At 45.3% G+C, this 11,841-nt stretch overlaps 1 pseudogene; it reads right to left on the bottom strand.

Moving 5' to 3' along the window:
- Positions 1 to 8,443: 8,443 nt before the first annotated feature.
- On the bottom strand, positions 8,444 to 11,549 carry LOC102914328 (serine protease 28-like; annotated as a pseudogene).
- Positions 11,550 to 11,841: the final 292 nt, after the last annotated feature.

The raw sequence follows: 11,841 nt of genomic DNA on the forward strand, positions 1-11,841 counted from the left end.
GCACACCAATGCCCATGGAAGCCAGAAGAGGGGTTGAGATGCTCTGGAACTGGAGCTACAGACAGTTGTGAGCTGCCGTGTGGGTGCTGGGAATTAAACCTGGGTCCTCTGGAAGAGCAGCCAGTGCTCTTAATTGCTGAGTCAGCTCTCCAGCCCTTTGTTTATTTTTTTTTAAGATTCATTTTAAGATGGTAATCACAATTGGAAAGCCTTTAAAAAATGCTCAAGTGTATGTGTGAATGTGTTCTGGGTCATTTTGGACTACATAAGAGCAATTGTTTCTGTGTCTATTTTTTAAACCTAAAGTCCAAGTATAAAAAAAAAATAAATTTAAGAAACAAAACAAATTTTTCTAGACTTTACCTCTGAGAGGATTGTTACAGGGAGCCCACCAGGATGATCACTCAGACACAGTTTGAAATACCCTAGTCCTTCAGGCTTACACCCCCAAGCCTCAGGAAAAGAGAAACTTCAAGCACCAGGAAATGAGAAACTAAAAATCTAGTTCCAAGGGCAACCTGACTTAGCCATTGTTCAATCTCCCCTGCAACCTATAACAATGTAAAGAGATTTCTGTTAAGAGATGTGCTCAACTGTGACTGGGATAGTTGCAGGTGTTCCAGGAAGGACCACCGTGACCTGTGTGTAAACTCCACTCCCGCCTTGATATCCCCCCTTGAGGTTTCAGGGAAAATGTACCTGTTGACATAACTGTACCCCCTCTGTGATCACTCTGTACCCAGACCATGATCTTGTGAAACGAAATTGTATGGGAATTGTAATCTTATGGGTTTTGTGGGTTTTTCCTTTATAAGCCCTTATGGGGCTGCAGTAAGATGCAGCTCTTGCTCTTAGGAGCGGGGTTTGCCCTTCTATATAGAAGCTTAATAAATCCTCTTGCGTTTTCATCAACTGGACTGGAGTCTGGGTTCTTGGGGCACCCACTTGAGACCGTAAATTTTGGGGTCCAACAAGTTTATAGACAATTGAAAATCTTTATTCCAGCCGGTTGGGATTACACTCTAACCCTAACCCTGAAACTAAATAGCAAGACTAGAAGCTGCTCTCATAACTGACATGCTCACAGCTGAGAATAGGTCAGTTAAAAAAAAAAAAAAAAGCATAAAAGCCAGGCATGGTGGTACATATCTTTTATCCCAGCACTTGGGAAGCAGAGGCAGGTGGGTCTCTGAGTTTGAGGCCAGTCTGTCTACAGAGTGAGGTCCAGGACAGGCAGAACACAGAGAAAGCCTGTCTCAAAATAAATAAATAAATCTAACACATGTCTTCCTCCTTCTTCTGTGCCTCTGTGCTTGTTAAGATGTCAAATGAGCTACATGTGAGTTTATTAAAAGAGAAACAGTGACAGCTTAGTTAATGCATGAGCATCACATGGAATTGCTTGCGGTTTCAGAACACTGCATTTGGAAAATAAAAGTCCAACACTCACAGGCAGAATCTTGGTCAGGTGTTTTTATCTTCTTTGACATTTATTAGAGAAAGAGAGAGCAACTGGCAACATATGCATGCTTTAGGTGGCACAGTGTAGATTACATAGTAATCCCTATGTCTAAAACAACAAGATAGACTTGTTTTGTTGGGGGAGGGGGTGTCTCACAATGTAGCCTTGGAGGAACTTGAAGTCACTATGCAAACCAGATTGATCCCAAACTCATAGAGATCCACCTGCCTCTGCCCCTACCCCCCAAGTGCTGGAATTAAAGGTGAGTACCACACCCAGCCACAAGTTAGTTTTTTGGTTTTGTTTTGTTTTTAAATTTTATTTGTTTTTATTTTATGCCTATGAGTGTTATACCTGAATGTAAGTGTGCCATGTGTATACAGTACCCCTAGGGACCAGAAGAAGATGTCAGATCCCCTGGAACTGGAGCTATCAATGGTTTTGTTAGGTCCTAGGCAGGCCTCCCTCCAAGTAGGCCGTGCTGGTGACAATGTCCTAAACAGAAGGACTCTGATCAGGTCAACAGGATTGTCCCTGGGTAACAGAAGCCCAAGCTCAGCATCCCTCAGGGATCTCCTAAGGTGGCTTCTGTTCCCAGGAAAGCCACTCCTCCCCTCATCCACGATGATGGTCAACTACCTTGGGCCAGGACACCTAGTTCCTGATTAACACACACAGCCGGCCGCAGATCAAAGCCCCCACGCTAACTCCCAGGCTGTTCTGGCCGTCGCCTCTCCTCCCACCACTACTGTCCTCTTAAAATCCGCAAGGTTTCCCCTGTGGGCTGCTGTTTCTGCCCCTGAGAGGCAGCCCAGCAGTTTGATTCCCCAGATAAACTCTTCTTTCTACCGGGGAGTGGTCTAGTTGGCTGGTTTCTTTGTGCCCTTGGTTACAGTTGTGAACCGCCATGAGAGTGCTAGGGACCAAGCAAATCTCTCCAGGAGAGCTGCCAGTGCTCTCAACCACTGAGCCACCTCTGCAGCCCCTACCAGATGCTCTTAAAGAAATTGTTTAGCACTATGTTGTCAATTTAAGACAAGACTGTATGTTTTATCCGAAAAAGTTGTGTTTTGTTTTCTGATGTCTGTGTTTCAGACTTTTGGCTACTTGGGAAATGTCTTAAAGTCAAGGTCTATTTAAGGGTTGGTTATTGATGACATCTTTAATTTTGCTTTTGTAAGCAACTATTTTCAGTTGGCTTTAGTACATTTAATACCCTATGTATCTGACTAGAAACATGCTTGGCCGTTACTTTATATATTATGCAAAATTTACAGAGTTGTAAGTTTCATGCTGTTGCTCAAGGAAGAGACTGCAGTAGGTCAGAGCCAGCCTGAGCAGTGGGCACAGCTGGCCAGAGTATGCCCTGCTTCCTCTGTTACAAATAAATTCGGGACACAGGGGCCATTGTGCCAACTGGTTTGAGCACATGGGACAAGAAGTACACTTGAACTGGGCATGGTGGTGCCTTTAATCTCAGCACTCAGGAGGCAGAGCCAGGCGGATCTCTGTGAGTTCGAGGCCAGCCTGGTCTACAGAGTTCCAGGAAAGACTCCAAAAGCTACAGAGAGAAGTTGTCTCGAAAAACAAAAACAAGAAGGAGAAGGAGAAGGAGAAGACAACAACTTGACTTTTAGTCTAGTCCACATGGTGACTGTGTCTTTTTTCCATTGGCTAGGGTTCGACCTCGCAGCCTTTCTTGACTGGCTAGTTTTAAAAGTATCAGAGCAAAGGAAGTGAAGGAAAAGGGGAGGAGATGGGCTCTTTTAAGGCTTTAAAGTAAACAAAGGTTTTACCAAGGGGAATCAAAACATTTGCATAAAAGTTTTATAAGAGCCGGGCGGTGGTGGCGCACGCCTTTAATCCCAGCACTCGGGAGGCAGAGCCAGGCGGATCTCTGTGAGTTCGAGGCCAGCCTGGGCTACCAAGTGAGTTCCAGGAAAGGCGCAAAGCTACACAGAGAAACCCTGTCTCGAAAAACCAAAAAAAAAAAAAAAAAAAAAAAAAAAAAAAGTTTTATAAGCCACATGGTCATCTCCCTAGATGCTGAAAAAGCCTTTGACAAAATCCAACACCCCTTCATGATAAAGGTCTTAGAAAGAATAGGAATACAAGGAACATTTCTAAACATAATAAAAGCAATTTATAGCAAGCCAACAGCAAACATCAAATTAAATGGAGAGAAACTCAAAGCGATACCACTAAATTCAGGAACAAGACAAGGCTGTCCACTCTCCCCATATTTATTCAATATAGTACTAGAAGTTCTAGCTAGAGCAATAAGACAACAAAAGGAGATCAAAGGGATACAAATTGGCAAGGAAGAAGTCAAACTTTCACTATTTGCAGATGATATGATAGTATACATAAGTGACCCCAAAAACTCTACCAGGGAACTTCTACAGCTGATAAACTCCTTCAGTAAAGTGGCAGGATACAAGATCAACTCAAAAAAATCAGTAGCCCTCCTATACACAAATGATAAAAGGGCTGAGAAAGAAGTCAGAGAAACATCACCCTTTACAATAGCCACAAATAATATAAAATACCTTGGGATAACACTAACTAAACAAGTGAAAGACCTTTTTGATAAGAACTTTAAATCTCTAAAGAAAGAAATTGAAGAAGATATCAGAAAATGGAAGGATCTCCCATGCTCATGGATAGGCAGGATTAACATAGTAAAAATGGCAATCTTACCAAAAGCAATCTACAGATTCAATGCAATCCCCATCAAAATCCCAACACAATTCTTCACAGACTTGGAAAGAAAAATACTCAACTTTATATGGAAAAACAAAAGACCCAGGATAGCTAAAAGAATCCTATACGATAAAGCAACCCTTGGAGGCATCACCATCCCGGACCTCAAACTCTACTATAGAGCTATAGTAATAAAAACAGCTTGGTACTGGTATAAAAACCGACATACGGACCAATGGAATTGAATTGAAGACCCTGACATTAATCCATGCACATATGAACACCTGGTTTTTGACAAAGGAGCCAAAACTATACAATGGAACAAAGAAAGTATCTTCAACAAATGGTGCTGGCATAACTGGATGTCAATATGTAAAAGATTACAAATAGATCCATATCTGTCACCATGCACAAAACTCAAGTCCAAGTGGATCAAAGACCTAAACATAAATCCAGTTACACTAAACTTAATAGAAAAGAAGATAGGAAGCACTCTTGAACGCATTGGCACTGGAGACCATTTCCTAAATAAAACACCGACAGCACAAACCCTGAGCACAACCATTAATAAATGGGACCTCTCAAAACTGAGAAGCTTTTGCAGGGCAAAAGACACAGTCAATAAGACAAAAAGACAGCCAACAGATTGGGAAAAGATCTTCACCAACCCCACATCTGACAGAGGATTGATCTCCACAATATATAAAGAACTCAAGAAACTAGACATCAAAGCACTGAACAGTCCAATTAAAAAATGGGCTAAAGAGCTAAACAGAGAATTCACAAAACAAGAACTACAAATGGCTGAAAGACATTTAAAAAAATGCTCAACATCCTTAATCATCAGAGAAATGCAAATCAAAACGACTCTGAGATACCACCTTACACCTGTTAGAATGGCTAAGATCAAAAACACCAATGACAACCAATGTTGGAGAGGATGTGGAGCAAAGGGAACACTCCTCCACTGTTGGTGGGAATGTAAACTTGTACAACCACTGTGGAAATCAGTATGGCGGTTTCTCAGAAAATTAGGAATCGAACTACCTCAAGACCCAGCCATCCCACTCTTGGGCATATACCCAAAGAATGCTGATACATACCATAAAGATACATGCTCAGCTATGTTCATAGCAGCACTATTTGTAATAGCCAGAACCTGGAAACAACCTAGATGCCCATCAACGGAAGAATGGATGAAAAAAATGTGGTACATATACACAATGGAGTACTACTCAGCAGAGAAAAACAATGAAAGCATGAAATTTGCAGGCAAATGGATGGAACTAGAAAAAATCATCCTGAGTGAGGTAACCCAAACCCAGAAAGACAGTTATGGTATGTACTCACTCATTGGTGGATTCTAGATATAAAATGAACAATCAGACCACAACCCATAGAACCATAGAGGCTATATATATAGCATGGAGGTCCCTAGGATGACTGTGGCATATAATCAATTTCAGTTTTACTCAATTATTGAAAAAAAATAGCCAAATGAATGGAAACACATGAACTATGAACCAAAGGCTGAGGGGCTCCCAGCTGGATCAGGCCCTCTGAATAGGTGAGACAGTTGATTGGCTTGATCAGTTTGGGAGGCATCTAGGCAGTGGGACCAAGTCCTGTGCTCATTCCATGAGTTGGCTGTTTGAAACCAGGAACTTATGCAGGGACATTTGGCTTAGTCTGGGAGGAAGGGACTGGACCTCCCTGGACTGAGTCTACCAAGTTGATCACAGTCCTCGGGGGAGGACTTGTCCTGGAGGAGGTGGGAATGGAGGGTGGGCTGGGGGTAAGGGGAGGGCATGGGAGGGGGGAGAATAGGGGAACCCATGGCTGATATGTAGAACTGAATGGTATTGTAAAATAAAAAATATATATCACAAAAAAAAAAAAAGAAAATATAGAATCTTAAAAAAAAAAAAAGAAAAAAGGGTTTGAGGGGCTGGAGAGATGCCTCGGTGGTTAGGAACACTGACTGCTCTTCCAGAGGACCTGGATTAAACTCCCAGCACCCATATGACAGCTCCCAACTGTCTGTAACTCCAGTTCCAGGGGACCTGACACCCACATGCAGGCAAAACACCATTGTACATAAAATTAAAATAAATAAATAATTTAAAAAAAAAAAGTTTTATAAGGTGGGGTGAAATAAGAGATTTTAGTTCCTCATAAATACAAGTTTTATGGTATTTGATAAAAAAAAAAAAAAAAAAAAAAAGATGAGTAGGGCTGGAGCGATGGCTCAGAGGTTAAGAGCACTGGCTGTTCTTCCAGAGGTCCTGAGTTCAATTCCCAGCAACCACATGGTGGCTCACAACCATCTATAACGAGATCTGGTGCCCTCTTCTGGCCTGCAGTCATACATGCTATATACATAATAAATAAATAAATAAATCTTAAAAAAAATGAGTAATGTTTCCTACACATTTGACAGTGTGCCAAGCTGACTAGTGTAAGCAACCTCTGCTAAGGATAAAAAGATACAAGAAAACCACACGATAGTACCTGGATGAAAAGGCTAAATCCAAGGAGACTATGGATTACAGAGCATTAACAAGGAAAGTCTGCCGGCCCACCAAGCTCTACCTAACTTCACACTTCTAAAGGAACAACTGATAAAAATGATAGAATCTTTTCATGCTACATTGGACATTCCTCCTGCTACTGGCTCCTAAAACCAACTGGCTCCTGCTTAAAATGGATGATGATTGGAATCAGAGATCCTCTCACCCTCTATAAACAGGTTTCGTAACATGCATGATATGTGTCTTACAGACTTAGAAAAAAAAAAGGCATTTAAAAATTGCCATTCCAGGATCTGGATGGCACAGTGGTTAAAAGCACCGACTGCCCTTCCAGAGGGTGCAGGTTTGATTCCGGGAACCCACATGGGGCTCACAAACAACTGTAACTCCAGTTCCAGAGGATCTGGTGCCTTCTTCTGGCCCCCTTGGCCATCAGGCCTGAATGTGGTACACAGATGTACATGCAGGTTACACGTATAAAACAAATAATAATGTGATCGCCTATATGGTTTATTCCACCAAGCCGAAGAATTCCATTTTTTGTTTTAGAAGTAGCTTCTATATAGTTCTGTGTCTTGATGCTGATTGTTGGCTCTGTGGATAGATACCTCTTCTACCATGTAAGCCTTTTAAAGATTGACAGATATTTGTAAGTTGTACCCCATTATTTAATTTTCAGAGTAGCCTGGCTCCTGTAGGTTGTACTTTTGGGAAGTCTTATAACTAACAGTTGACCTTCCACAGAAGTAGGACCCTGAACGACATTTTTGAGATGCTCGGACACATCCCACCCGACAGGCAGGGTGGCACTCAGGTGTGACTGACCTAAGAGCCGCTCCTTCTCTACCTCTGCTGCTTAAACTGATCCTGAAGAGTTTATTGGCACTAACTCCTTGACACTTGTCACTTACCCGGCACCACCAATGTGTGACCAACCAGGACAAATCTTTATTAGTAATCACGGGACAACGGCAAACATACTACCAGATGGCTAATCAGCAATGTCTAAGAGACTGTTGTTCAGACTCAAGGGGAAAGTTGTTAGAACTGAAACTAAGTCACACCGGACCTGGCAGTGCTCTTCTGTAATCCTAGCACTTGGGAAGCCAAAGCAGGAGGTTGTAAGTTTGAGGCCAGCCTAGGCTTCATGATGAGACCCTGTCTCAAACCAAAGAGATGGGGTTAGCTGGCCAGCCTAGGCTTCATGATGAGACCCTGTCTCAAACCAAAGAGATGGGGTTAGCTGGCCAGCCTAGGCTTCATGATGAGACCCTGTCTCAAACCAATGAGATGGAGTTAGCTGGCCAGCCTAGGCTTCATGATGAGACCCTGTCTCAAACCAAAGAGATGGGGTTAGCTGGCCAGCCTAGGCTTCATGATGAGACCCTGTCTCAAACCAATGAGATGGAGTTAGCTGGCCAGCCTAGGCTTCATGATGAGACTCTGTCTCAAACCAAAGAGATGGGGTTAGCTGGCCAGCCCTTCAAAAAATAACCAAAGTCAAGAGGTTATGAAAAAATGGTTCTTACATGTGCCACCAGACATTAAATCAATGCATTCTAATCTTGGTCCTGACTTGCATTTTGTTTATTATATTTGTTTCATAGATATACTCCACCTCAAGACTGGGGTGCTAAAACAGAAAGTAGGGACTTAAAACTGACCCTGGAGACTCTGAGTCCACCCACCTCACAGCCATACCCTCACCTCAAAGACCACTCTGACCACCTTTATTTACTCAGTCAGTTTAATGAGACAAACACAGCCACACAGCAGCCCAACCCCACAGGAACCTGGGCATTCCTGTCAACAGGGAAGAACAGGCCATGGAGGAAGGAGTAGGCTGCAGGGCAAGGAAGGGCCCAGGAAGGACAGAACAGAGGTGTCAGCAAGCTGCCTCTGTCGCTTGGCAGCAGACGGTGGACACGTCTACTGGATGTGCTGATGTATCAGGCTAAGGAGCTCTGGACTCTGGAGAAGACAGCTGGCAGCTTGTTGCCGCAGTCCATCCCCCAGCTGACCACTCCCACCTGTACCCATTCGCTGCTCCTCCAGCAGACCAAGGGCCCCCCGGAGTCACCCTGCGGGAAGAGGAGCAGTACCATCAGAGGCAAAGCACAGGAAACACCTGGATCCAGCCCCCCTTGAAGGGTGAAACATCTGGATCAAGAGTGGGAGGGTCACAGCTGGTCCTGGATGACTCACCAAACAGGGGCCTTGGCCTAAGGTGCCAGCACACAGCATGTCCTCGAAGATGATCTTAGTTTTGCCTTTGCGATGCATTTTTTTCCGGTAAGTCCGCTCACAGGTCTTGTCATCCCGAATCTGGGGTTTCACCTCATACAGCTGATAGGGAGGCTGCAGAGGTACTGGAGGGGTGGAAGGGGCAGGAAGCAAGAGTGAGGGGACATGGCCCCCAAGCCTAACAGATGCACTTCATGCCGGTCACACTGGCCCTGACCTCAATGCTTGGCCTGGATTGAGTCAGAGCCTCCATTTCCCCAAGTGTCCTGGATGGGGCCGTGATCGCAAGCTATCTTTACAGACATATCCTTCTATGTTAAATGTGTTTAAAGTCTATAAAAGGGGTTATAGACTGGGTGGTTGGTGGTGCACATCTTTAATCCCAGCACTTCGGAGAAAGATGTAGGCGGATCTCTCTGAGTTCGAGGCCAGCCTGATCTACAGAGTGAGTTCCAGGACAGCCAATACTATACAAAGAAACTCTTTCTCCATAAATGAATGAATGAATGAATGAATGAATGAATGAATAAATAAATAAGTAAATAGGTAAATAAATAAATAAGGTTTAGCGACCCTCCAAATAAACATCCACCTAGAACTTCAGAATGTGACTTTACTTAGAGATGAGTTTGTTATTTACATATGTTACTAGTTAAAAATGAGGCCATTGTGAGGCAGGCGTGGTGGCACAGGTTTATAATCCTAGCCCTTGAGGCTGAGGCAGGAGGATCATAAGTCTGAGGCAGCCTAGGCTACCTCAGGAGCTCCTCCTGGATTTTAGATGGGCCTAACTCCCTTGTAAGAGTTCTTTCAGGAGACAGAAGAGAACACAGAGGAGACAGACAGACATATGGAGACACAGTGGAGACAGACAGACATATGGAGACACAGTGGAGACAGACAGACATATGGAGACACAGATGAGACAGACAGACATATGGAGACACAGAGGAAACAGACATATGGAGACACAGAGGAGACAGATAGATATATGGAGACAGAGAGGAGACAGACAGACATATGGAGACACAGATGAGACAGACAGACATATGGAGACACAGTGGAGACAGACAGACATATGGAGACACAGTGGAGACAGACAGACATATGGAGACGACACAGAGGAGACAGACAGACATATGGAGACACAGTGGAAACAGACAGACATATGGAGACACAGTGGAGACAGACAGACATATGGAGACACAGTGGAGACAGACAGACATATGGAGACACAGTGGAGACAGACAGACATATGGAGACACAGTGGAGACAGACAGACATATGGAGACACAGTGGAGACAGACATATGGAAACACAGTGGAGATTGGTGATCGAGCCGCAAGTGACAGTGTGTGGAGTTGGAGAAACTAGAAGGGACAAGGACCAGGCCCTGAAGCCAGTGGTGAAAACTTGGCCTCAGACACTCCAAGATGAGAGTTCTCTACTGTTGCTTGCACCCTGGGTCTATGGTGCATGGCTGCAACATATACTAGAAAAAGGTATGTGTGCATCTGGAGCCTCTGGTTCCCCAAAGGTACCCAGATCACGTGAAGAAACAGTCCCTTTAGGTGGGCATCTAATCAGACTCCCTCCAGCATGGGATAGAGCCCGAAAAGCAGCAGCAGCAGCTTCAAGCCAGGGCAACCTAGGCTGATTATGCCTTGGCTACTTGCTGACCAGGAGATCTGAAAATGTCCCTGATTTTCATGGGCATTTCATTGTTGGCCAAGAAGCTTACCCAATGCGCAGCTGAGTCGTGGGAAAGCCTTGCTTCTACCCATTCCCTTCCACACTGCTAGCTAGCCCTCCAGGAAGGGACATGGAAGGAGAGATTGTGTGATGCCCCCTCTGTCTCTCCACCTGTCAGCCCCAGCTCTGCTTACCACTTTCAAGAAGGTTGCCCCAGCTGGCCAGCCAGCCAGCCCTGGTCACTTGAGTTGAAGGTTGAGTCGTCCTTTGGCAGAGAGACTGGACAGACATAGTTGGATATGATTAGGAGGGTAGTGGATGATGATCTTGCTGGTGTTCAGAAGTTCCTGTTCCTTGTAGAGGTATATTTCCCCCACCTGGATCCGGTATAAGGCTGGGTCGGCATCCTGGCTGGGGGAGGACAGACCCTGGGTGGCTCGGAGGCACTTGGTCTGGGGTAGCCCACTGTCTACATTCTACACCCAGTAGGTGCCCCGAGTGGTGCTCACCTTTGGATGCAGTGGGCAGCAGTCAGCACCCACTGTGGATGGATGAGGGAGTTCCCACACACGTGCACCCAGGGGCCCGTCTCGTAACTGTATGTTCTCAGGCTGACCTGCCATGGCCACCTCCCCCGCTGGCTGCGGTGACCTCCCACAATGCCCACTGGCTTGCTTTTGGAGACAGATACTAAAGACAATGTGAACAAGTCAGACAACAAGGACCAGCCTCCTGCCGCCCCCATCCTGGACCAGATGATGCCACCCGATGCTCAGGTAAGCCATAAGAGTGAACAGCTGGGGGCCAGGAGAGTGTACTTGATGCAAAGCAGTTAGTGAGGTGGGTGAGGACTTACCAGAGGCCATGGGCACAGGGCTTCCCAGGCAGGAGAGAGCCAGGAGATATACCAGAAACATCTGCAAGGGAGACGGGGCTCTGAGCAGTGCAGGGCTGAGCCACCACACGGGCCAGGTACTACAGCTCATCGCCCTGGATGCCCCCTCAAAACCCCTTTGCCCTCATGAAAGCATAGGTTGGGCTTGGTGGAGCCTTCTTGCGACCAAGATGGCACTCAGAATATGGGCCTCTGTATCTCCCTGCTCTGGGCCCACAGAGCTCTTGGCAGGAACTCATAGACCACCTGGATCCCGCACCCAACCCAGCACGTCACAGCCAGGGGAGTGTGTGCCGAGGGGACGTCTGCCAGCA

Source organism: Peromyscus maniculatus, chromosome 8 (genome assembly GCF_049852395.1).
Source record: "Peromyscus maniculatus bairdii isolate BWxNUB_F1_BW_parent chromosome 8, HU_Pman_BW_mat_3.1, whole genome shotgun sequence".
Classification (NCBI taxonomy): domain Eukaryota; kingdom Metazoa; phylum Chordata; class Mammalia; order Rodentia; family Cricetidae; genus Peromyscus; species Peromyscus maniculatus.